The sequence below is a fragment of the Pipra filicauda genome, unplaced genomic scaffold, assembly GCF_003945595.2.
Source record: "Pipra filicauda isolate LSUMZ 115617 unplaced genomic scaffold, ASM394559v2 scaffold76_size2844353_pilon, whole genome shotgun sequence".
Taxonomy (NCBI): domain Eukaryota; kingdom Metazoa; phylum Chordata; class Aves; order Passeriformes; family Pipridae; genus Pipra; species Pipra filicauda.
The window spans coordinates 2597187-2620489 of record NW_024104942.1 but is presented as its reverse complement, the minus strand read 5'-3'; the positions used below and the strand labels follow the sequence as shown (position 1 = coordinate 2620489).

Below are 23303 nucleotides of genomic sequence, written 5' to 3'. Positions count from 1 at the left end.
GCCCTAGATTTGCTTGTAACAAATACTATCGTAAAGGGAGTTAGGAACAGTCAAACGCACTTGGCAAATTTTAAAGGATATGAGTATGTCCTGAGGGTTTCCAGTTTTGCCTAGTAATTTTATAATAAACCGTAGAGAGCCTTTTATCTGTGCTTTGAGTTCAGTGAAGTCACATCAAAGGAAAGAGCAGATAGTTTACATCCATTTGGAAGACACTCACCATACGCCTGAGCAAAAGGTACTACAGCACTCCTTAAATACACACTCTCTCCTCAACCCCCTGTCATTAAGAGGAAGCTTGTATTTTCATAAAATAAAGCTTCGGAAAATTCACAGGCCACTCATGCTCCCCTTTTTTGTCTCTGTTCAAAGTCTGCAGCCTCTAGAAGCTGTCACACCTAACTCCATGGTTTGTGCTCCCGAGCATCTGCCCAGGCACTGCAGCTCTGGGCTATGGTAGGGCCTTTATGTGACAGCAGTGAAATGCTACTGTGAGACTGATACCTTTGGTAAGCTGACTAATCACCTCTGTACTGTCTCCGGACTCACGTCAAGGTCACTGAGCTCACAAGGTCCTTCTCAACAGTGCATGCAACTCCATAGGAGAGAAGAATGAAAGTTTTGGCAAAAAACTCCCTTAAGAAGAAGTTTAAACTGAGCTAGTTCATAGAAAAGTTTTTGGAGAACCAAAGTCAAAACTTCAGTTAAAGAAAAGTAGTTTCTAATTCTCTCCATTGTGAAGGTTACATTCCAAGATCTAAAGGTAGTGTTCTAAGAAGCAGTTAGTGGCAGTGATACCTCTATATACAGATTAATTTTGTTCATTCCCCAGAGGGAAGAATTAGCTCCAAATCCACTTGATCAACTGAAATATGATGCTAAAACAAAAAAAGAAACTTAAAGATGCTGCTGCTCAAAAGATCTTCATGCATTTTTATTGTTATCATTTTCTGATGTACTAAAAATGTTTGGAGACATTCCAGCATAATTTTTGCTTTTCAAGCCAATTCTGGAATAAAATAAAAGAAACATAATGTTCAGTACTGATCTCAAATAGACCATTCTGGGGACAACAACTACAGTAACAGAGCAAAGATGATGTTTGGAACTGTTACATGTTCACTGGTGCAAAGGTAACTACAGCACACTCTCTCTTCAGAGCCACACATGGGAGGCATGCACCGGAGGTCACAAATGGTCTTTTTAAGTAGTATGTGTGAAGGGAAACCAAACATTCCTTGTCCAACTTTCAATATCAGCACACTGTCATCACTGCTGAATCACTGACACCAACTACAAAGGTGAGACATAGATGTATCCTCTGACTCCAAAACAAATCTCATTAAAAAAACCAAAATACACATTAAACTAAAGGTGTTATCCTTACCGCAAGCATATCATTCTCTACTCTATATCTACAGTCATGACTTTAGGAGTCCATCTGCCTATTCTGGTTCCTTGGTGGTTTCCATCTACACTTTTTAAAGCTTGGTCTTTGTCAGCCTATGTCTGACAGATCACATGTAATGAAAGTTTAACTTTCTATTTCATATCTTTACAAGTTATACTTCTTTACAGACCATAATATTATTGTTATAGGCAATAGTCTTTCATGAGCAATAGCAAGATCTTCCAGGGACAGAGAAAATGCCATACATCTGTAAGTAAAATCACTCAATATTTACATAATAAAAATAAGGTAGGGTCAATTTCTGATGTAGGAATGCATATAATTATGAAAAATAAGAATCTAAATAATCAAAAGCCATAATTTCTATTTAGATATAAAATATGCAACTGTGTAACCTAAAAAAGGTAAATAAGTATTAAACTAAAGCTGATTAAAATAGAATAAACCAAAATAACTCTTAGTAACTATTACTATAATCAACTGCCATTTCCCTGCAATTTTCTCTTTGAATGCAAAAATATAAATCAGAGAGCTTTTGAGAATTAAGAATAAACTATGACCAGAAGTGTTTGTTAAATATTTCAAGACATTTCAGAAAATATGACATTGCCTCTAAATGCCTAATAAAACCAACCATTATTATGTATATCCATAAAGTAAGGCGTGTAGTCTTTAAAATCCAACAACAAGAATTAAAAGATGAGCTCTTGTAAAATAGCAACAACTTAAACTGTGAGCTTATTTGGCACTGAGCACATAAGAAAAAAATAAAGCTCCATCCATGCTAGCAGTGTTAAATTTTCACAATTTGGAAATGTAGTCATCAGTTCTGCTGAAAAACAGCCACCAAATCAGGCTGTGCAGAACAGTGCCTTTGTTGCACTTGGTATGCACTGACAAAAGATTAATTCTTTGCACTGTAGGAAGGACTGACTGCTTTGGAACAAACTACCACTATTCAAACTTCTCCAAACAAGCTTGGAGAAAACTAGATAAGAGCACTTGAGTGATCTGTACACAGACACAATTGAACTGGAAGTGAAGTTACATACACTAAAGAACTACTGTATGGGGCAGGTTTAATTGCCTGAAACAATCCCTCAGTCTTATTTGTAGCAGTGATATTCCATTTACCAAAGTTCTCACTTCATGGATGTTTCCAGGCACACAGTTTGTGTGCTAGTGGGCTTCAAGAAACGGTGTGCTGGTATCGTGTGATGACAGGTACGTCACATATGGCATGGAAGTATTCGTTTCTGAAATAGGCAAGCTCATTAAAATTTAGTTTAATTTTAAATGCAGTAATTTATGATTTTAAATAACTGCCACACCATAATCCCTGCACATATTATTCAGGAATGGCTACAGATGGAGCTTTCCCAAGTAAAAAAAAATAAAAATAGATGATTATGAACTGCACCTGTTTCTACCACCCAGACGGTCTTGCACTGTAATTCTTATGTTGCACTAATAATTATCAGATTAATATTTAACTTTTCTTACCCAACATTTGGTATAAACTGGGGCACAGGCATCCCTTGAGATCTGAGCCAGCAGCAACCTAAGCACATGTGTTACCACATGCATACTTTTAGTCCCACTGGGTTGTCAAACAAACTTTGAGCATAAAAGAGAAAGGTATGTTCATATAATGAAGAACCACCTTTGTACCTCTGATGCTCTGGCTGAAGAGGCTTTTAGGGGAAGCATTTTCCCAAAGAGTGAACAAAGAGTGGAGATTTTTATTCAAGTGACACAGAAAGAATGAGAATGGGGGAACTGCATTCATATTGATGCTCTGAATCTAGATTAGAAATTAAGATGTAGAAATAAAGCATAATGACATTCACACAACCAGCCACAAATACTGTGCCAGCAGAGCACAAGTGAGAATGAAAACATACAAGATCAGATGAACAGAAATGGTCTTTTAGGGGACAACTCTCCAATAAGAGAGCTACAAAACGCACAATCATAAACACTAATACTAAATAAATACACGTCTTCTGGTATTTTCTATAGTTTTTCTATAGTTTATTTTTGTCTAATCCCATACAATATTTTTCTGGTGTCAAATAATTACCAATTCTTACTTTTCAGCAGGTACTAGGTAATTAGTTATAAATTACATATATATCTAATGTTAGCTCTTACTTATCTGAATAATACCTATAATATTTTTCTACTATCTGGATATTAACATATACAATTGGATCAAATAATAGGTGAGATGTGCTTTACAAAGGTACAATTGCAATAATACAAGTTGAGGAGGTAGGGGTAGGTATCCTAATTTTCAAGGTGTCCAAATGCAATACTAGTGTGATTAATTTTTTTTCTACTCTCATGTTTCATGCCAATTTCCTCTTGTGATTCTAGTTTGTTTTCATTTTGGGATCATAGTAACTGACAGCTTATTCATGAATTAGGTCCTGCATACTGTTTGCGACAGCTGTAAACTTGAATCATCCCCTGTGTGAGCAAAACACAAATTTCATAGACGTGCATCAAACTGCGTTCAACCAAAATGTGAGATGACTGTTAAAACTACAGCCCCCAAGCCTTCAGCAAATGTAAAGCCTGTCATGTGAAATTCAATGTGGATCTTAACGTGTGGTGTTCTATTGAGCTACTGTACTTGATTCAAAACTAAATTTAGGTGTCACAGAATAAAATTATAATCACAAAGCCTCAAGGGGAAAAGAGAGAACACAAGAATAAAGCAACTTTGTTCTTAATGTAGTGGTAGTGAAGAATCTTTCCATATAAAGATGTCCTTTTTTGTTGTTGTTGTTGTAAAAGTCTACGACCAAATTTATTTCTGATATTATTTGATTGATCTCATTCTTGCTGCTCCTATAGTCTAACTGACACTGCTAGCATCTATTGGCTTTGGAAAAAGTGGCATCTTGGTTCAAACATGAAATGAATTGGCTTAGACAGGGAAGCAAAAAAATAACCTACATGTTTTTAGTCATGTTGGACAAAAAAATCTCAGTGATCAAAAAGTCTACTGTAAGGCAGATTGAAAAAGTGCTCACGCACAGGAAACCCAAGTCAACTTTCTGAAGAAAGCTTGAGGGTTTCCAGAATATAACTAGAACCTGAGCTGGAGTATACAAACTTAAGATATGATATAAACTTCCATAGTTTTATGGCTATATTAAAGCTCACAAAAGCTTTGTAAAAGTTTACTGAGGTTAAAAATGTATCAGCACGTTAATATCACAAGTAGTTGCTGGAGAGAACTATGTGCTACTTAGTTTGCCAGTATTCTCAGCTTTCACAAGTCTGATTTATTTACTCAGAGCCACTATAATTTAAGATCTGTATGCACTGCAGCCCCCTCAAAGGTTGTGGCGAAAAGGCAGTTGAAAACCCTACAAAAATTTTAAGTATATTTCAAATTTGTTTGGTATTTGCATGCTTTTAAATTATTTACAATGTAAACTTCTAGTATAATTTACATTACACCCATAGTTACCAAATATATTAATAACTCTGCAGAATTATTTTCAGTCCAGCAGGTTGAAAGTTGTGGGCATACCTGGCAGCATAGCAATGGGACCAGGGTCTAAGAAGCAGGAAAAGTGAAAGGAAGCAGAAGATAAGGGCAGAAGGAGTTTAGTGATATGAGATGTAAATTCACTGGATTTACAGGGTCTATAAAACTCTGGACTCTGATGTTCATAGAAGAACTTACTTGGGTCACCCACATACTGGATGGTATAACTTTCAATAAGGCATCATGTACAAATCCTATAAAATGCACTGAGCCACACTTGACTGATGCTAGTTATAACTGTGCTCCAAAGTTATTTTTGTCAAAGCTCATGAATCACTATCTTTAGAACCAGAAAGCAGTCACAGACTATTATACGTCACCCAACTCCAGTTGTACAAGTCCAACCCCTTTCAAATCTTATCCTTGGGCCTTTATTTCTAGAGTGGATGAGCTGAAATCCAAGACGGAAAGATCTTATCACATTGGAAAGTCTGGATTCAGAGTTGACCTTCTGGGATCTTGAGCTTTTATGGTTTTTGAGCTGGTGTGGAGAGGACATAACATTATTTAAGACAAGGATCACAGTACTACTGTTCTTTTCCAGCACCACTGAAAGGTTAATTCTTTAAGATAGTGATAAAAAAATTCCTATCTGAATGTAAAACCACTGAGTTATATAGCAATTCATATGAGACCCGAAAGGATTAAGGCCTGGAAACTACCACACTGAAACACAGACCTGAATGGACTTGAGCAACTCCATCACCCTCTGTCAGGCAGTGCACTAGGAATGTTTCTCCTTCACCCTTCTGCAGGAAGCTGTATTCCCTTCTGGCCTAAGGAACATTACTACTAAGCCTGATTCAGAGTTTTCAGGCTGCCAAATGACATTCACTCTCTGAGTATACACACGCATGCACAGAAACTCCTGGCTCAGTCTCTGCTTAAAAATACACCAATGTGGGGTTTATATAAGGTTGGGATTAAGAGAGTTGGATAAAGCAGCAACACATCCATCAGAAACTGAAATTAAGCCTCTTTGAACATCTTAAGCAGAAAGGAACTGGGTCACTCAATTATCTATGCTTAAAATTAGGCATTTAACTTATTTCAGCTTATATCAAATTCTTTAAATCATTCATGGGAATTGACCGATCATTCAAGTTAAATATCTGAAGTAATGAGAACCAGGCATCTAGAGACAGACATGTATCAAACACACATTGGTTAATAAACAGGTTTTGATTTAGCAATCAAAGATGTATCAAACTTTTTAAGGTTAAGTTCGAATTAGCAGTGTGTTGGTGAGAAAGGAGTAAAACATAACATGCTTTTAGTTTTGCTCAGGCCTGTGCAGGTAACAGTGCAAGGAGAGCAGGCTCTGTGTGGAGAGCTGGGCTATGCAGCCCTGTCACGTTCTCATCACCATATGTTAAGGTGTAACAGAAAAAAAGGAATAAAAGGTGTCAGGTATAAAAAGGTGCTCAACTTCAGTGTTAATGCTACAAAGGTGTTGTTAATAAAGGCCTAAAATATGACCTTATCATATGTTTCCTTAAAGTTCAAAGCAGCTCTGAAAGACCAAAGCCAGGCTAATATACACTACTTTCAACCAAGTATCAATTAAAACAAGCCAATATTATTAACATATGTATGATTAACAACCACCTTAAAAACTGATTTGATCAAGCATTATTTATTCCAAAACAGGTTTCTTTCAAGAATATTCACAAAGGAAAATACTCAATACTTAAATATCTCAAATTTGCAGTTAACATTTATTTTTAGCTTTTTACTGTACAAGTTTTTTGGGAAGTGTTCAACAAGGAGACTGTCCTAATGATACAAATATCCTTGAATTCTGTTTTTTGTTTCATTCAATGATAACAGAAGCCAGCTGCTGATGTTAGATGTGGACTGGCTTTGATCTTCAGCAAAACACAGAAAATCCCCTTTCTACATTTCTTTCTGGTCCCATACCTTATGGCCACAGCAACCAAAATCCAGAGAGCTTCATGTGTCTGACCTAACAGCTTGGTGGGGAGAGGTACAGAGCACATGAGAGGTGGCTCTCTGCAGACAGAGCATTTCTCTAAAGCCATGTAGTTTGTTCTTACACCCTCTGAGGGTGGTGACAAAGTGGTTCAAAAGGACCTTTGCATTAAAATTGTATTCCCCCTTGCTTCAGCACTCTCACCTATTGCTGCTGGACCTAGCAGCTTTTCTTTCCATCACCTATTCTGCCCAACCACTTTCCCCAAGGTGACATATTAGCTAACTTCCAGGGGAGTTTTCTGAGGAAATGCAGCTGTAGCTAGAACTAGAAACAGAAAACTTTGGCTGATAGGAAAAATCCCTGAAGCTTATGAGATGCTTGGCTCAAGCACTCACAGATTGCCAGATTGCAGCCAGGAAGGCATTTCCCTACAGGGCTGCCTGGCAGAAGTGCCTGGGCTGTGGGTCTCCCCTCCTCACACAGAAGGAATCTCACCTAGAGCTCCGAGCCTCTGAAGCTCACCTAGAAATTTCTTAGCAAGTCCTTGCTACTGCCATGTCCTGTGATACCAATAAAGCTTCCAAGGTCTCCTGCCTTCTTTCTGTGGCACACTGTAATTGTGAACACAGATCTTTTATTACGGGTTTAAGCTTGTTACAAGGGTATTAGAAGTGCTGTGCAGTCTCTGAGAGGGGGAGCAGATGATGTCCCCTGGGCCCGCCTGGATTAACTGCTTGTTACACAATTGTCTGTCTGACAACCCAGTTGGTCCTTCTTCTGATCGAGTTTCCAACTTGTAAATTTTGAACTCACCCTAGTTACCAGAAAAAAACCCCCAAACATTCTCAATGTTTTGTTGATTCTTTTTCTTGTTTCTGTTTTTTTGTTTTGTCTTGGCAATACCTTCTATAGACCCACTTTCATTTTTTTTCTCTCACAGCAGTTCTTTCCAGAGATAAGGCACAAGCAAAATCAAGCTTAAAAAACCTCCAGCCCTAAAAAACTCCTATTTAAACAGATGGCTTAAAAACAATGGTTAAAATGCCTTACTATAAAATGTGAAACAACCTCTTTGAAAGGAAGAGCCACATTTCCTAACATCACACATATAACACAGAAGCACAGAAATTGAGTGTGGAATCCCATCACATAAATTATTCATTCGTTGCCAAGGCAGTTCCTTGCAATGCAAGTTTTGAATAGTTAAAAAGTTAAAAGGGTTTTAAAGTTTAAAAAGTTTAGAAGTTAGAAAGGTTTTAAATACTTGCAAATGGATGTCAGGAATCAAGCTTTCCTAGCTTCTCGGCAAGATAAACCATATGGATATGAAAGCATGTTTATGTTTCTGTCTTGGACTGTTTTCTTTTCCAAAAATATAGTCTTAATTTAGAATAACTAAGACCAACTTTTGTTGCTTTTCTCATAACAATTTAAATGAAATATTTGCATGGGGTAGATTTATGCTGACTTCTAAAATGGAGAAGTAGTTTGGACATAGAACCTGAACACAAGAGATGGAAAAAATACAAACTGGAACGCAGACTTTCCTACTTGTTATAAGACAAAACACATCATCAGAGGACCTGACATGCAGTTTCCTGTTTGTTTCATTTCAGAGAACAAAGAGTTTGACAAACATTTTTGTATATATAACAGCACAATGTTAGTCATCCATCACTGAATGTTTTTTAGTCACATGACAATATAATGGCAAAAAAATTAAGCTTGTACATTTTAATAATCAGTCAGAAGTAATTATACTGATTTGACACTTCCTTGCTACCCTCTTCCTTTTTATACATATCCCTTAATCCTGGTCCATCTTTAGAATATGCATTTCTGCATTGGAAAACCTGTTTGCTAAATAAAATGCGAATATTTGTTCAGTGAATAATAAAACTATATGTTCATACTTCATGCAACACAGTGGCCAAACATTCAATTTGTGTAGCATCATTACAAAAGATTGTGAAATTCTGTATATGAAGCATGTTTCTGTCTGTAGATTTTGAAACTGTGTTGTAAAGAACCCATTCTGCTGGTTAAGACATAACAGTCTAAGAACAAATCACAAGTCAACTTCTATTTGGCAAATATAACCTAGGTTTGTGCTCTTAAACCAACCAAATTAAACACCATACATATACTACTGATAAAAAACGTACACTTTATGCACTATTCTTTCAGCAGAGGCCATGTCTGCTGCACAGCAGTGCAGGTTGTATAAGGATTTCCATTTTAGAGGCTGAAAAGTTTCACAAAATAATGTTCTTGAGGCAAATCTTGGCTAGACCTGTGTAGTTTGATCTTTATAAGCTAGAATCAAAACCCTGACTCGAGACCCTGTTCAACTTGGAGAATAAGGAATGAAAGAAGAGCTGGAAGTATTGCACATTTCTCCCATTATATATTTCATATCCGGGTGAAGGTGAGGCTGCATGGCTGTCCCTCTGCCTCACTGGGTGTTTGATCAACACTCAGCAAAGTACAGGGCTCACTCTCTCAGGCAGTAGGGCAGGTGACCCTCTAGTGCCTTCCTCTACCCTTTATTCTTCTTCTTTAGTCAGGTGTTGGAAATTCTCCTTCATTCAATTTATGCAGGATGATATCAGGGGCTTAGTTATTTTTGCGACTCTTTACTGTTCCATTTTGGAGTAGCAGCACAGAGACTCTGTGTCCAATATTAATTATACAGCAGAATTTAATGCCCTTCCCAGACTTGTTTTGTGCCTGTTATAATAAAAGAGAATTTTACGATTGTAGTCTTATGAAGGTTGAAGAAAACTAGATTAGATCAAATAGAAGGTTTGTTTTAGATAACCTGTCTTTACTCCCTAGCATCAGTGAGCATGCTCAAATATGTCCAATAAATTCCCTTGAATTCTCACTAGGGTAAAGAGGAGTTTCCATGCAAATGCGACGGTTCAAACACACAACAGAGGTTTGATGTGTTTTAGAAAAGACAGCAAGTCTTTTTTCTGGATTTTCCTTTACAGGCTATTTATAATTCAAATGTACTTTCCATATTCACTTATTTAAAAGCACAGGTTCTAGCAAAAGGAAACAACGCATTGGGAAGAGGCACTGTGCTACATAATCAGTTTTCAGCTGAGACTTCATTTACCATACTGAACTAGTTTCACACTGTAAGACAACCTTATGACCAAACAAGACAAAAGAAAATCCCTTGTGGGTAAGTAGCACTGATCAAGGGAGCTTCTTTTGCCAGAAAAGACAGTTTCATCGTGGCAGTTAGGGGTTTTCTGACTAGAAAGAAAATCATATTGGACAAACAATTCTGCTAGAATTGCATATACTACATTGTTATGACAGGGAATTTAATTTATTTTGTACTATACTGCAACATAGCTCTACATAACAAAAGAAAATATTATGGGATATACTTATATTTTAGTACTGAAGGGAAATGACATCTTTACATGAAATGCTTTTCAAGTTATATACATTTTTTTTATTCCACTTTGATAAACTAATGCTATAAATAATCCCTTTATTTGAAGAAATCTTTCAGTCCTTTGTCTTAAAATGCTAGATTTATATAGATCCAGCCACAAAGACCCAGAAAAATCTAAGTGATCCTAAGCTTTGTGATAGAATCCTCCTTCACAGCATTCCCATGGCAGAAGACAGACACATGTATAATTTCAGGCTGCTTCAACTGAATGTTTACTAAAATTTGCAGTAAAGGTTAATTTACTAAAGCTTTTTGGGGAGACGGAACACACATACACACACTTACCATGACCAATAGGGGAAACTGTCGCTTTCTAATCTTAACAAACACTAGCCTGCACCACAAAACAGATCCATAAAAGAGAACATGCATATTTTATTGTAGGTCCCATATTGTTTCTATAGCTATATCACAACAATGATCTCTGTATTTCTCTCATCACAGCATACTATCACACTGATCCTAGCTCTTGGAAAAAGGGAAATGCAGAACACATACGTGAAATAAAAGAAAACACATATGTTCCAGATTAAACCAATCTCAAGATGTTAAATCCCAGACCAGCTTCACAGAAGAACAAAATGAGTATTAGCACCATATGATAACTATACAGTTTAGGACTAGACTGTAAATTGTAACGTGGTGTTTTTCCTAATAATGGGTCCTAATTTGGTTCCATCTTACTTCTGAGAGACACTGTCTCATCAACATTTATTCAAATCTACATTCACTGCACCAGTAAGAAGTGCAGTTATTTTTCTGGCAGCCTGCTGCTCCCTCATTTTATCCAACACCGAGTGAGATCATAGTTCTCATTTGTTGAGAGTCATGCAGTGAGCTACTTAGTCTCTTGACCTCAAAAATTTATTGGGCTACAGAAGAAGTGGTTTCTATAGACACCTTTGGTTTGGACATTCAGTTGGGATATGGAAGGTTTAAATATTAGACTCTTCCCTAGAAAAAATTTTGTTCTGAATTTCCTTTGCCCTATCTATCTGCCCCTTCTATTTTAGTACAGCTGAAGAACGAAACACATGAGATTTTCATACCTTTTCTTATCTTATGTCTATCTACCCTCAGAAAACAAAAAAGTTTACCCTTATTATTGAAATTCATGTGATAGCTTTTTGTATTTTTGGTTCAGATTTTAAACTGGCAAAATCACTATATTAATCCTTATAAGCTCTCTGGCCCACCTCCCCCTTAGCCCAGTTTTGAGTGAAGCATAAGAACTAATCTACCTAAAATAGTTGTGAAACCATACATACATATGTATCTCTTGAGAATGTATGTTGAAGTAACTAACAGACATTCCTAATTAGAACGAAATAATTTGAAAGAAATATCATTAAGCAATTCTCTATTATAGTCAAGAGAGAAAAGGAAACAATAGGACTACATAAGGTCTGTTTTCCTCTAACTAGGTCCAGTTGAGTACAGCTGGCAAGAAGCCAGGAATTGCCAGATTTGCAGCATTTTTTTGATGTTCCATAATTTGTTTTTGTTACACATCAAAAATCAAACAGAGCTTTCACAACCAATTAAAATAAAGGAAGATTAAGAGAAGTGGTCCACTTATTTTCTGAATCAAAGGTCAGACCTCAACTCGTGTTACCACATGTCAGGTAATTAACCCAAATACCTGAGTCTTCTGGGATCCTCTCTTCCCCCCCTCCTTAATTCCAGGATAACTCACTGAAGTCAAGAGCATCCCCACAAGGAGTTCTGTTTTCAGGTAATTAAGACTAGTGGACAGGGTAATGTTAATTAAAATATATCTGACATAGAATAGCATAATTTGGAAATGAGCTCTGAAGATCATCTGGTCCAACTCTCTGGTCAAAACAGCAGTTTGCTATATGATTGGTTTAAATATAGATGCCAATAACATTTTTGCAGAATTTTTTAATCCTTAACTGTGTTCAATAATTATGTACACCTCCTCACAAGTGTAATGACCAGAAATCACAGAATCATAGAATGGGAAAGGTTAGAAGGGACTACTGGCGGTCATCTAGTCCAGCTTCCCAGCACAAGCAGGAATACTCCAGTGACTAACAGGAAACAATTTCAAGCCAGCACCTATGCCATTCTGATTCTTTTATCAAATACCTATTTCACTTCATTCCCTAAAATATGTCAGCTAAAAGGAAACAGTCCATAGGTCTTAGACACACAGAAACACACACACTACCAAATGCTGTACTAAGATCACGTGTAGGTTATGTGATTTCCACAAAAATCAAACTCTTTTTGTACCAATGAAAAAATCAGTAGAAGATGTGAAGAGATCATTTTTCTAGTAGCACTATATCACAAGTTTCGTCACCAAGTTTAGTAGAATTATTGGTGTAAGCCAGCACTTTTCAGTCACTCAGCAACTCACCAACTGCTCCATTGGAGGGTGTTGTGAGGAGCGGCATGTACTGTGTTCAGAGGGGTCTGTGTAAAGAGGAAACACTGGTGAAATTTGCCTCAGCCCTGTGTTGGTCTTATCTTCTAGCACAGAGCGGCCCAACTTTTGGTCAGTGCTCTATAACACTATCGCTCCACAGTATTTATATAGCATTAAAATACATTAAAATCTTGAAAATTTCACCATTTGTACTGGAACCGTTCAGAATTTTAGCCATGTATTTTCAAATAGATCAGAGTGTGAACAAGGAACAATCACAAAACAAATTCACCTGCACAGAGTTTATGAAGAGTTTGCAAACAATACAAGAAAATTATCCTGTCCATTCAGTGAAATTAAGGAATAATAAATTCATGTTCAGAAACAAATTTCCTTTCCAAAGCAGGTTCTTTGAGAATTTTGAGGGGGTTTTGGTTTGGTTTGGGGTTTTTTGGGGGGGTTTTGGGTTTTATTTGTTTGGTTTTGGTTTTGTTTAAAGACTAATTATCCAGTTCTTTATAGTATCTGAGTGACTTTAACAAATGTGTATCAGCGATTCAAAAAGTAGAGTCTGTCTGATGGCCTAGCTACTGGGGCTTTGAAATTTAAACATGACCTGCATAGAATTAACAAAAAATAAAATTAAAAAAGCTTCAACTACTAAAGTGTTGTTATTGTTGTTTTAAATGACAAATTAGTGGGATGGAATTCAAGACACTTAATTATCACATTAGTTAGCCAGATGGTTATTTGAAATCCCAACAGACAAGTATCTGAATTCTGTTTTAAGTTGGGCTCAACGAGTTAGCAGGGGCAAAGGACGGCAAAAGGATGTGACTCTTTGCTTGCTTCAACAAATACAGTTTTTTCTGCCTACCCCTGAGCAATGTTTCAAAGAGAATTTATAGAAATAATGGTAGTCAAAGGAATATGAGTGTTCCACAACTCTTCAGATATATGTGGCCACTTAATCTTGTTACTCCTGACACTAAATTTCCATTAGCTTTCTCAAAGAAAGGGATTTAGAAGCAAGCTCCCATAAAAATGGAGACTTTTTTCTAAACCTGAAAAATTGTTTAAATATCCTGCACCCTCTTTTTCTCTCCCCTAAATGTTTCGGCAACAAATGTGATTTCTTGTTGGATGACTTCAAGGATGGTGGGGAGCAGAGCAGTCATGCACCCACAATCACAGAATAAGAAGGGGTGGTATGACTTGGCTTTTCTGTGCTGTTTAGCAGCTTGTTCAAATGGTCTCAGCACATTCACAAGAGTTTCCATTAGTGTCTGCTCCAGATGTGAGAAGAATCCATTAATTTCATTTTCAAAATGTCATAGCATGTAATAACTGCCTTTGCTCAAACAGCTTCTCTTAATAGAGAATGTTGAATTTTGTCTGGTAACTGCATCCTGAATAAGTTTGTCTTGGGGAACAAGTCATTATTCTTGGAAGAGTTTCAGAAGTTTTTTGGCTTTCACAGGCTGCCTGAACTATGGACAGATACCATCTGTTCTTATAAGAATATACATCTCTAGTGTATCATAGTACTCATGTATGAAGTATATAGACACAGAAGGGCAGCATCTTTACTCCCATCCCCACTACGGAAGTGACAAAAATCTTGGTACTTGTTTTCTTTTAGTGTTTGAATTAGAAGAGTTAAAACATCAGTGACACAGAACCTCACTTCCTTTAAAATACTTCTCAAGTGACCCTTTGAGAACAGCAGTAGCACCTGATGTACCCAGCTATGTGCAGACTTTGACAGGACCCTTCTCTAAAGTTATAATACTAGTTCGATATGTGAGAACAGAGTGTCTGGAAACAAGGCAACTAAAGATATTTTACAAACAACCAGAAATACAGTAGCCTCTGTAAGGTGCTATTTCCAAGCAGAGAAATACCACAATTTTCCTTTCCTTAGTGGAGATGTGAGGAACAGAAATACTAAATGGTTTGCTAAAATGACACTGGTATCTGTGGCACAGAAAAGAGTCATGCCTTGTTTCCCATGTTTCAAACCACATACCTTTTGGATATCTGCCCAAAGAAGTTAAATCCCTTGTTTTATGTATTGCTCTGATGTAGTAATTGGTGAAACTTGAAACAAAACATAACAACCAACCTCAAAAATTCAAGTCCAAATGATTTTCAACAAGACTAAAATTTTTTAGTGATGAAATACAAGTACTTTGAGGTGTTGCCCAGGAGGATCAGCACATGGAAATATTAACACAAGCAAAACATTAAATAGGATTTCCAGTAAAGACAGCATAGTCGATTTGGTTCTTGGTATCAAATAGCAACATCTGTCCTGTGGTAGGTATATACTAGCCCCATTACTTTTTTCTTTCACATAAAAATCAGATTGTCAGTATGAGAGTGTTTCTGGATCAGGACATTAAAGTCAAGCTAATGCATACCAAATGCATCATCATCTATGTATTTTTACAGTTCTGGGGTTGCCCACATTGTGGAAAAACTGCTTTTCCTAAGATTGTTCTTACTGAGGTTAAATATCATAGAAAACTGTAGACTATACTGTGTCCTCTCTTATCCTGGGGTCCTCCTCTTTAGTTGACACCATACATGAACACACATTCACTACACAAGACAGAATTTACTAAATGTTGCTTCAAAATATACAAACCGAAAAAATAGTGACCAGCCTTGCCTTGAGAAGGACAAAAGCAGAGAGATGAAATACCTTGCCTGTGATGATGTAACAGGTCAGTAAAAGGAGTGGGACTATAAAATGCACCATCAGTTAAGTGAATCATGTACTACTCTTATAAACTGTAATATTGCTTCCCTTGAATCTCACTTGAAAGAAAAATATTGGCTTAAAGCGCATGCTGGTCTGCTTTGCCTCCAAATACATACTTCAAAGAAAGGCTGCAAATATTTATTCCAAGGGTGCTAGTGGGCAATCTTTTAGAAACAGAGTAGCTACCAACAACATGTCATGGGAAATAAGTGCTGAAGTTACTTGATGGCAGAGCACTGGACATTTATATGGGAAAAATAGTCTTTCTATTTTGAGACAGACTAGGGGAAGCGGGAGAAGAAAGAGGAACACCTAGCTGTCAGCTCACAGCTCCTGCAGATAACTGAAAGACTGCAAGTCACAGGGAAATTTGCCCAGGCCTTAATGCAAAATGTAATAGCTGAAAGAATAAAGAAATTGTGTGTCTGGGGGAAGGGGAGTTAGTTACACTCATAAATGGTTTTAAATGTAAATTTTGCAGCAGTTTACCGGCTGTAATTTTTGCAGAATATTTCAGTGGCAAACAGGTTTATAATAAATTATGGAGCCATATTCTGTTTCAAAAATCAAAGATCCACTACTTTCTTTCACAGTTTGTGTTTTTCACTGCAAAGCTTGAAGACCATCCTGTATAAATTTAATTATGTATTTGCAATTTATTGTTTCCCTACTGTTAAACCTATCTTTTCTGTGAAACTGCTGAGCCTTTGAGAGAGAGAGTTGTTAAAAGACTGCAGCTAATCAGTCCTTTTTCTGGAAGGACTCTCTCAGCTAGCAACGAGGTATAAGATCTGTGGCTTTCAAGTTCTACTGTCTGAATTGTTCTTCCACAACAGCTGGAGAAAATGCTTTCAAGAGTTTTATGCTTCTTCCTGTGTGGTGATGCAGCTTTCCTCTAACGACTATTTCCCATCAATACCCACAGACACCTACCTTCTTAACCACTGGTTTAACGGTTTCTTACCACTTCCACCTTTCCGGAAAAAAAAAAAAAAAAAAAAAACTAAAAAAAAAAAAAAGAAAAAAAAAAAAGACTCATTGAGGAGAAGGTTTACAAATATCTGCCCACCAGGCTGTTGAACGAGATAATATCTCAAAGAACTTAAAATTAGGCGTACAATTCTTGTCTAGAGAAAAAAAATCAAAACCGTCCTGAATGTGTGGTGGCAGCAGATGTGACCAAAAAGGTCAGTATATACTCTTTCCCATGCTAAGATTAAACTGGTCTTTACTGAAAACTTCACAGCAAGGAAAAAAAAAAGTGATCTTTTTCTATGCAATGTAACAAGATGAATAGGTAGTACAGTTATATACAGTCCATTGTACTGAATCATCCCATGTTCTGTTGAATTACAAGAAAGTTAAAAAAGTAAGTATTTCTTAAAAACTGCAAAACACATGAAAGCTCTGGTTTTTCCAAGAGTCACTATCTAATGACTTTTCTGGGAAATTTAATGTTTGTTTCATTTCCCAGAGGACTCTGGAAATCCACCCAATTGACAACTTAAACTGACATTGCATTAACAACAATATATTTTAACCTTATTCACTTACACAATTCTTCAAAATTGCAGTAAAATATTTAATGAACTGGTGCTTCCTTAGATAGTAACCGAGTATATTAGCAGCCCAGAAAATCAGTGTGTGTTAAACTGACATATGCTCTAAATTATTACAAATATTGTACACTCTCATCTAGTTTACCTATTAGTTATAAAGAAAAGAATGAGGACAACTGCAGCAGAAGAACCTGTCCATGACACAGTCTGGCAACTGCTAATATAGACCACTATTTCATGGAACATACCCAAACTTAATTTGGGGTAAAAGACAATTGTAGGATTCAAAAATTTTAAACTGTCATCTGTTTTTAGACCTGTCTCTAACGAAAACACAAACCAGTTTCCATACAGAAGGTCAAAGATTGCCCCCCCGCCCCTGAAAACAGATAAGTGCTTTTATTTAAATCAAATCATGCAGATTGAGAGTGATGGCTAAAGGTCACAGAAACGCCTTTATAACATCAGTAAATAGCTAATTCTGAAAAAGAATATAATATAATATTATTGCTGATATCCTCTGACCTCAAAAAACACAGGTTGTTAACATTACTAGGAGAATGTGAAATAGAGAGCCTGTAAGGAGTAAAGTTGAAAAGAAGTGTTTACTGAGTAACAGGCAATCAAAGGGAAAAGAAACAGCAAAATATCTATTTCAAAACTTTTTTTTTCCAGCTAAAAATAGAAGGCTGTTCAAAACCACAGGATTCCATTCAGTCAAATTAATCATAGAGAGGCGTGGATTAAATTTAGATTAAAAAGAAATTCTTTTCATCCAGAAAGGTTAGCTCAGAGGCATTCATGAGCAAGACAGCAAAATAAATGGTCAGGATTTAGAGAGAATCAGCTGATCCAAGAATCTACATCCAAACAGCCCAGAGCTCTGGCACTAAAACCCATGCCCAACCCAGAACCTCAACTACAGTTTGTGTGGCAGCCAGGAGCACTATCAAGACTGGTCTCTGTGGCTCTGACAGACTCAGAGGGGAAAAAGGACACTCTAATCAGTTCATGTTTATTAACATCCCTTGATTATGGAATGGTTGTGCCACTGCATAAACACAACAGTCAGTATCTCCTCTCCCTCCAACAAAAAACCATTACAAATGCGTGAATAATAAGATTGAAAACACTGTTGTTATGTAGCTAATACTACTAAATGTGCTAATTCATGTGTGGGGGGGGGGGTATGTAAAATGCAACAAAACTTTTAAAGCAATGTATCTTTAGAATGAGATGTCGCAAATTCAGTTCACCTGGCTGGAGCGTGGATTCAAATATGTTAATTTCATTTTTGTAAGAGGTTCCATATTACAGGAATACAGGAAAAATAAAGAACGGAATTTGTAAAGAAAGAGGACAATACCAAAAATAAGGTGAACAGCTAAAATCTAAGTGGGAATTCACAATTAATTTCATTATTAGAAAACTTTATGGTCCAAGAATGAGAACCACTTGGGCTTACTTGACTGCTACAGCAGTTCAGAAAGGCACACTGGATGCTGATTTGGAAGGTTAGTAAGAGAGAAAAGACTGAAGAATTTTCTGTAGGGGAAAAAAAACCCAGTACCCAGAACCTCTCAAAAAAAAGGGGCAACAAAGACAATAACGGAAGCAGGTGACTAGCTATTTTTACTTCCTTTATTTATTTAGGAGACTATATCAAAGGAAAATTCTGAAATCCCAGGTTTTTACTTTTTCATTACACGTTTTATCCTGTAAAAATCAGAAGATTATTATCAGCAATGTTTTTATAGCATTTAGTGAAAAAAGCTTCACTTCTGCTTTCAATGCATAATTATAAGTTTTTTAGTACGATGACAAGACTGTTCAGTTATTTAATGTTTGTGTTTAAACATCAGACAAGTTCATCCTATGGTTTATGTTTTCTTTTCACTTTTCTAATTCATAAAACATCTCATCCATTTTCTCATGCAAGAAATTCAAATGAGATAAACATTCAAATGTAGAACCAATACAGAATTTTTCTATTGCAAAATACATCTGATTTTCTGCATTTACTACTCTCAAAAAAGCAGTTACTTATTTAATGTTTGTCGGTTTTATACTTTTATATCAACTAAAGCTATGGATATAATCTAAATTCAAATTAAAGTTTTAATTTAGACACTAAGAACTTATTTAAACATTTTGTTCTAATTAGAAACTTTATTTAATAATCTTCTTCAGTTAATGAGTACATTTGCCAGTTTTAAAAGCCTGCAAACACCATAAAGACTATTTTTCTTGCAAAAATCTTTAAATTAGCACATATTAATTAAACTGTGCATGCAAATAGCCTTATAAAGAAAAAGCCATTTTATACATTTTAGTTTCATTTTTAAAACAACGAATGTGTAAACAACTAAAATCAGAAATAGTTCATCTTTTTGATTTCAACACGCTCATTCAGAACCCTAAGCAAAGACATCCCCTTATCAGACCATAAACATTTGACTGTTTAGTTTTATACATCACTAAGAGCTTGTTTGGAAATTTCTCATACATGGATATGCATCTATTTGTCAGTGTGAAAACTAAACACCAGCTTGTCAGCTATCACAAGTTCTTTCTCTCCCTCCACAAGAAAATATGCACAGAAAAAAACCTCCCCTTTCCTCTCTCCAGCTTGCCAGTGACATGCCACAACACACCGTGTCAGAGCAGAGAATCCAGTTTTCATCCTGCACTTTCAAACTTCATGTAAACTTATTTTGCAATATTAAGATAGAGTTCATCTTTTGTAAACAATATTAATATTAAAGCATTAAGATTAGAATAGTGTAAACCAAAGCTTTCTCATTTCTGTGCCAGCAACTGCAATAAGATGAGGAGCTTTCACTGACACTCCTTTCAGGCCTCACTCTCTGCTCCCATGCACTGTGTGTTACTCACAATTTATCTCTGCTTTCATGGGTAGCAATAGCATGAGCTGATAATATGCCAAACCAATGAACTCTTACTTCATTCACTTCAGGGTAGCTTAAAGTTTTAACTAGGGGATTTTTTTGGTTTTGGACTGAGAAAGTAGGGTGAAGGCAAGGCTGAATTTTACTATTCACATGCTTTATTTTGTATAGGTGATGGAGCACTAGAAGAGACTGATATACACATTTTTTGAATGTAAATATATTAACATACATAATCCACAGAGACAACATAACTTGAATAGCATCCATTCACACAGAAAACTGAGTAAAAATAATCTATCCCTATTGCAGATATTCTATGCCTCCATCTCTATCTGGTCTTTATACAGCTGGATGATACACCAGCTCCTGCAGCATGTCTCTAAAATCTCACTGCGGAGAGAAAACTTTATTGTTTGTTTTTCAGCTGTCTCATCAAAACAGCCTTCAGACAGCTCCATACCTTCAACACCATTAGAAGATATCACTGACAATGTCACTGCAGTTTTAAGGTGATTTGTCTGAATGGTACCAGAAGGTACACAGGTGCTACTACTTCTCACAAGCCTAGTCTCCGCTAGGACATAAACGTGACAAATTGCAAAGTAACTTGCTGTTAAGCTTCATTTGAATGCATAATTTACAGTTGAAGAATTCAACCTTTGGTCATTCACATGGGCAGCTGCTACTTTCAGCCCTCACTGTGTGAATCAAGTCAGGACTGAAACATCTCGTGTTTCTGCCTGCCACCACAAGAAGGACTCAAATCCAGAGGCACAAAATTCCTAATAAGGAGGGTCACAAGACTTTCTGCTATTCTACTGTATATTTAATGTTAAGTTTTCTACCTCAATTTATTACTCTTTCATGAGAAAAGAGGTCACTGGTAACATTTCACTAATTCTCACTGGTCGCCAGGTTGGCATATACAGCTGACAAAATACAGTTGTTTTTTCTTTCCTTCCTTTTTTTCTTTACTTTCCTCCTCTTTAAAACATAAAGTGAAAAAATATTGCCTTTGTAATACACAAGCAATCCCTTTCCTGTACTGTCTAGAGCTGTAGGCCGTCCATCAGTCTTTTTCACCACACTTTTAAAGCCACTTCAACATTAAGGAGCTCCATAACTGCATGGCAACTGGCTGGCTGCCAACAAGCTGCAAAACAAACGCCCCTTGTATTGACATTACAGGTTCCTTGATCATATTCAATAAAGCACCTTTGATGTTAGCACTATTGGCTAATATCATCTTACAGGGTCTTGAGGGAGAGGTTATCAAGTCTGTAAGACAGATCATAAAGCCAGAAAAGACCCTCTAATGTTAGAATAGAACAAAGTTTATGTCCTGTGAGGTAAGAACAGTATTTATAGGTGGGGAAAATGTCAAAATACACACATCATCTATGATTCACCATTTTTTTGAGTAACATTTGGTGAACCACAGATCCCACCTTGTCTGAGAAAACCCAAGCTGTTTTCTCGTTATCCAGCCTTAACAGAGAAGTCTCCATGGGACACTAAACAACCGACCATGCTTGGGTACCTTTCTGTCACCCCATATCCTCCTGACCTTCATTTGTTATATCCAGGCAGCTGCCTCTTTCTTTCCCAATCTGGCATGCTCTCAGAGCAGTCTGTCACCCTGCCCACAATGTGGTGCTTCAACACTTGGCAGGTACAAAGCAAAACTTCTAGTGCTCTAGTACTGTGGGCTCTTTGGTTTAGTGAGACCTCTTTAAGTACATGAAGTCATAAAAGCAGAGACTGACAGGCCTCCCATATGATTCCAAAACAAAAGGGGCACTGGTCCAGGAAAAAAAAAAAAAAAAAGAGGTGGTGCAATACACAGTGCCTTGATTCAGCATGCTCCAAAGGGAATGACCCCTGGAAAGGTAGAAATCTTTCCACATCCTTTACTGAAATATGGAAGGTATTCTAGGTTTTGGTGGTGGTGGTTTTGGCTTTTTCTCACTCTTGCTTCATTTGCTGGCATGTCCAGCCCTGGAAGTCATCATCTTTTTCTCTCATCTTTAGTTTTCTGTTCTGCTGAGGGAAATCCCCAAAAGGACCCAGCTTCTCGTCCTCTTTTTCAGCTATAGTAAAATTTCACCTTTCCCAGCCCTCTAGCCACAGAACAGCACCTGGCTAAATGTTATGACCTGGCAGATTCCTTCTAGTACTAAGCTGGAGAAAACAACATCCCTAACATCTCATTTTAGTCTGGGACAGGCCTGGTAATGAGCAGGTAAAATGACCCTGCTGGAGAGACCGTATCAGCTTGTTGTGGTCTCAGGCCTGCCTCCAGCATTGGCCATCAACAGGTGCTAGTGAAGTGTGTAAGTACCAAGCAGTCATACAACGTTTGCTTTGCTATTATACTCTTCTAGCTTGCATTAACCAGAGGTTTATTAGCTCCCAGATCTCTAAAAATTTCTCTCCCCTGATTTTTTAGTTGTAGCAGGAAAAGACAGGAAAAGGCTATCACAGATCACTTACATGAGAAAATAAGATATCCTATTTCATTTTTGTGAAAACACACAGGCACAGATGGAGATGATCTTCATCATCCATTAAATGTTGGATTATGCTCTCATATTGGCCTAAGTTATTCAGCAAGGTACAGTCAATCAATCTAGCCCCATATGAAATAGGTGATATTATTCTATTCCTTGGGCCAGCTCCTCCCTCTTTCTCCTGTTCTGTCTGCACAACTCAAGGGCTGCTGCCTCTTCACTTCCAAAATGTTCACATTCAGTGATATTTTCCCTTTGGCTCAGCATCTTGCTCAGGTCGGCCATAGCTCCCATTCCAGGAACAGACAACACACTTGTGAACACTGGTGGGAAAAACCCTCAGCCCTGCAGGCTCTGAAATATGACTCATTCTATCTTATGTCACAGACAAAGACACTAGAAATAGATTTTCAATAATAAAAATACTTCCTTATAAATCTGCATGCTGGGAGGAACACCTGTATGTTTATTTGCCAGTTTCCTGTATGAGACGTTCGGCCGCAGTGATTTGATGCCGTAAGGCAGATATTGTAAACTAATTAACAGATGTATACAATTCCTTCAGACATGAACTGTCCAGGTTATCACAGTGCAGCAAACCAATATCCAAACACCATCTCATGATATCTTAGCAGTGAGGAACTTCCCGGTGCCACAGCTCCCAAAAGAAGCAAAATTTCTCACTCCTGCATTTTTGTATCATTGTGCTCCTTTTTCAGCTATGATCTTCAGGTAAACATGTTTTTTTCAAGATATTTTACATTCATTTCAAT

At 37.0% G+C, this 23303-nt stretch overlaps 1 long non-coding RNA gene across 1 annotated transcript; it reads right to left on the bottom strand.

Moving 5' to 3' along the window:
- Window positions 1-5351: 5351 nt before the first annotated feature.
- Window positions 5352-21667, bottom strand: LOC120324917. The gene is made up of 3 exons (XR_005566622.1): window positions 21588-21667; window positions 7435-7523; window positions 5352-5457 (listed from the first exon to the last, which is right to left on the bottom strand). It is a non-coding gene; the product is annotated as an uncharacterized LOC120324917 (long non-coding RNA).
- Between the last annotated feature and the right edge of the window lie 1636 nt (window positions 21668-23303).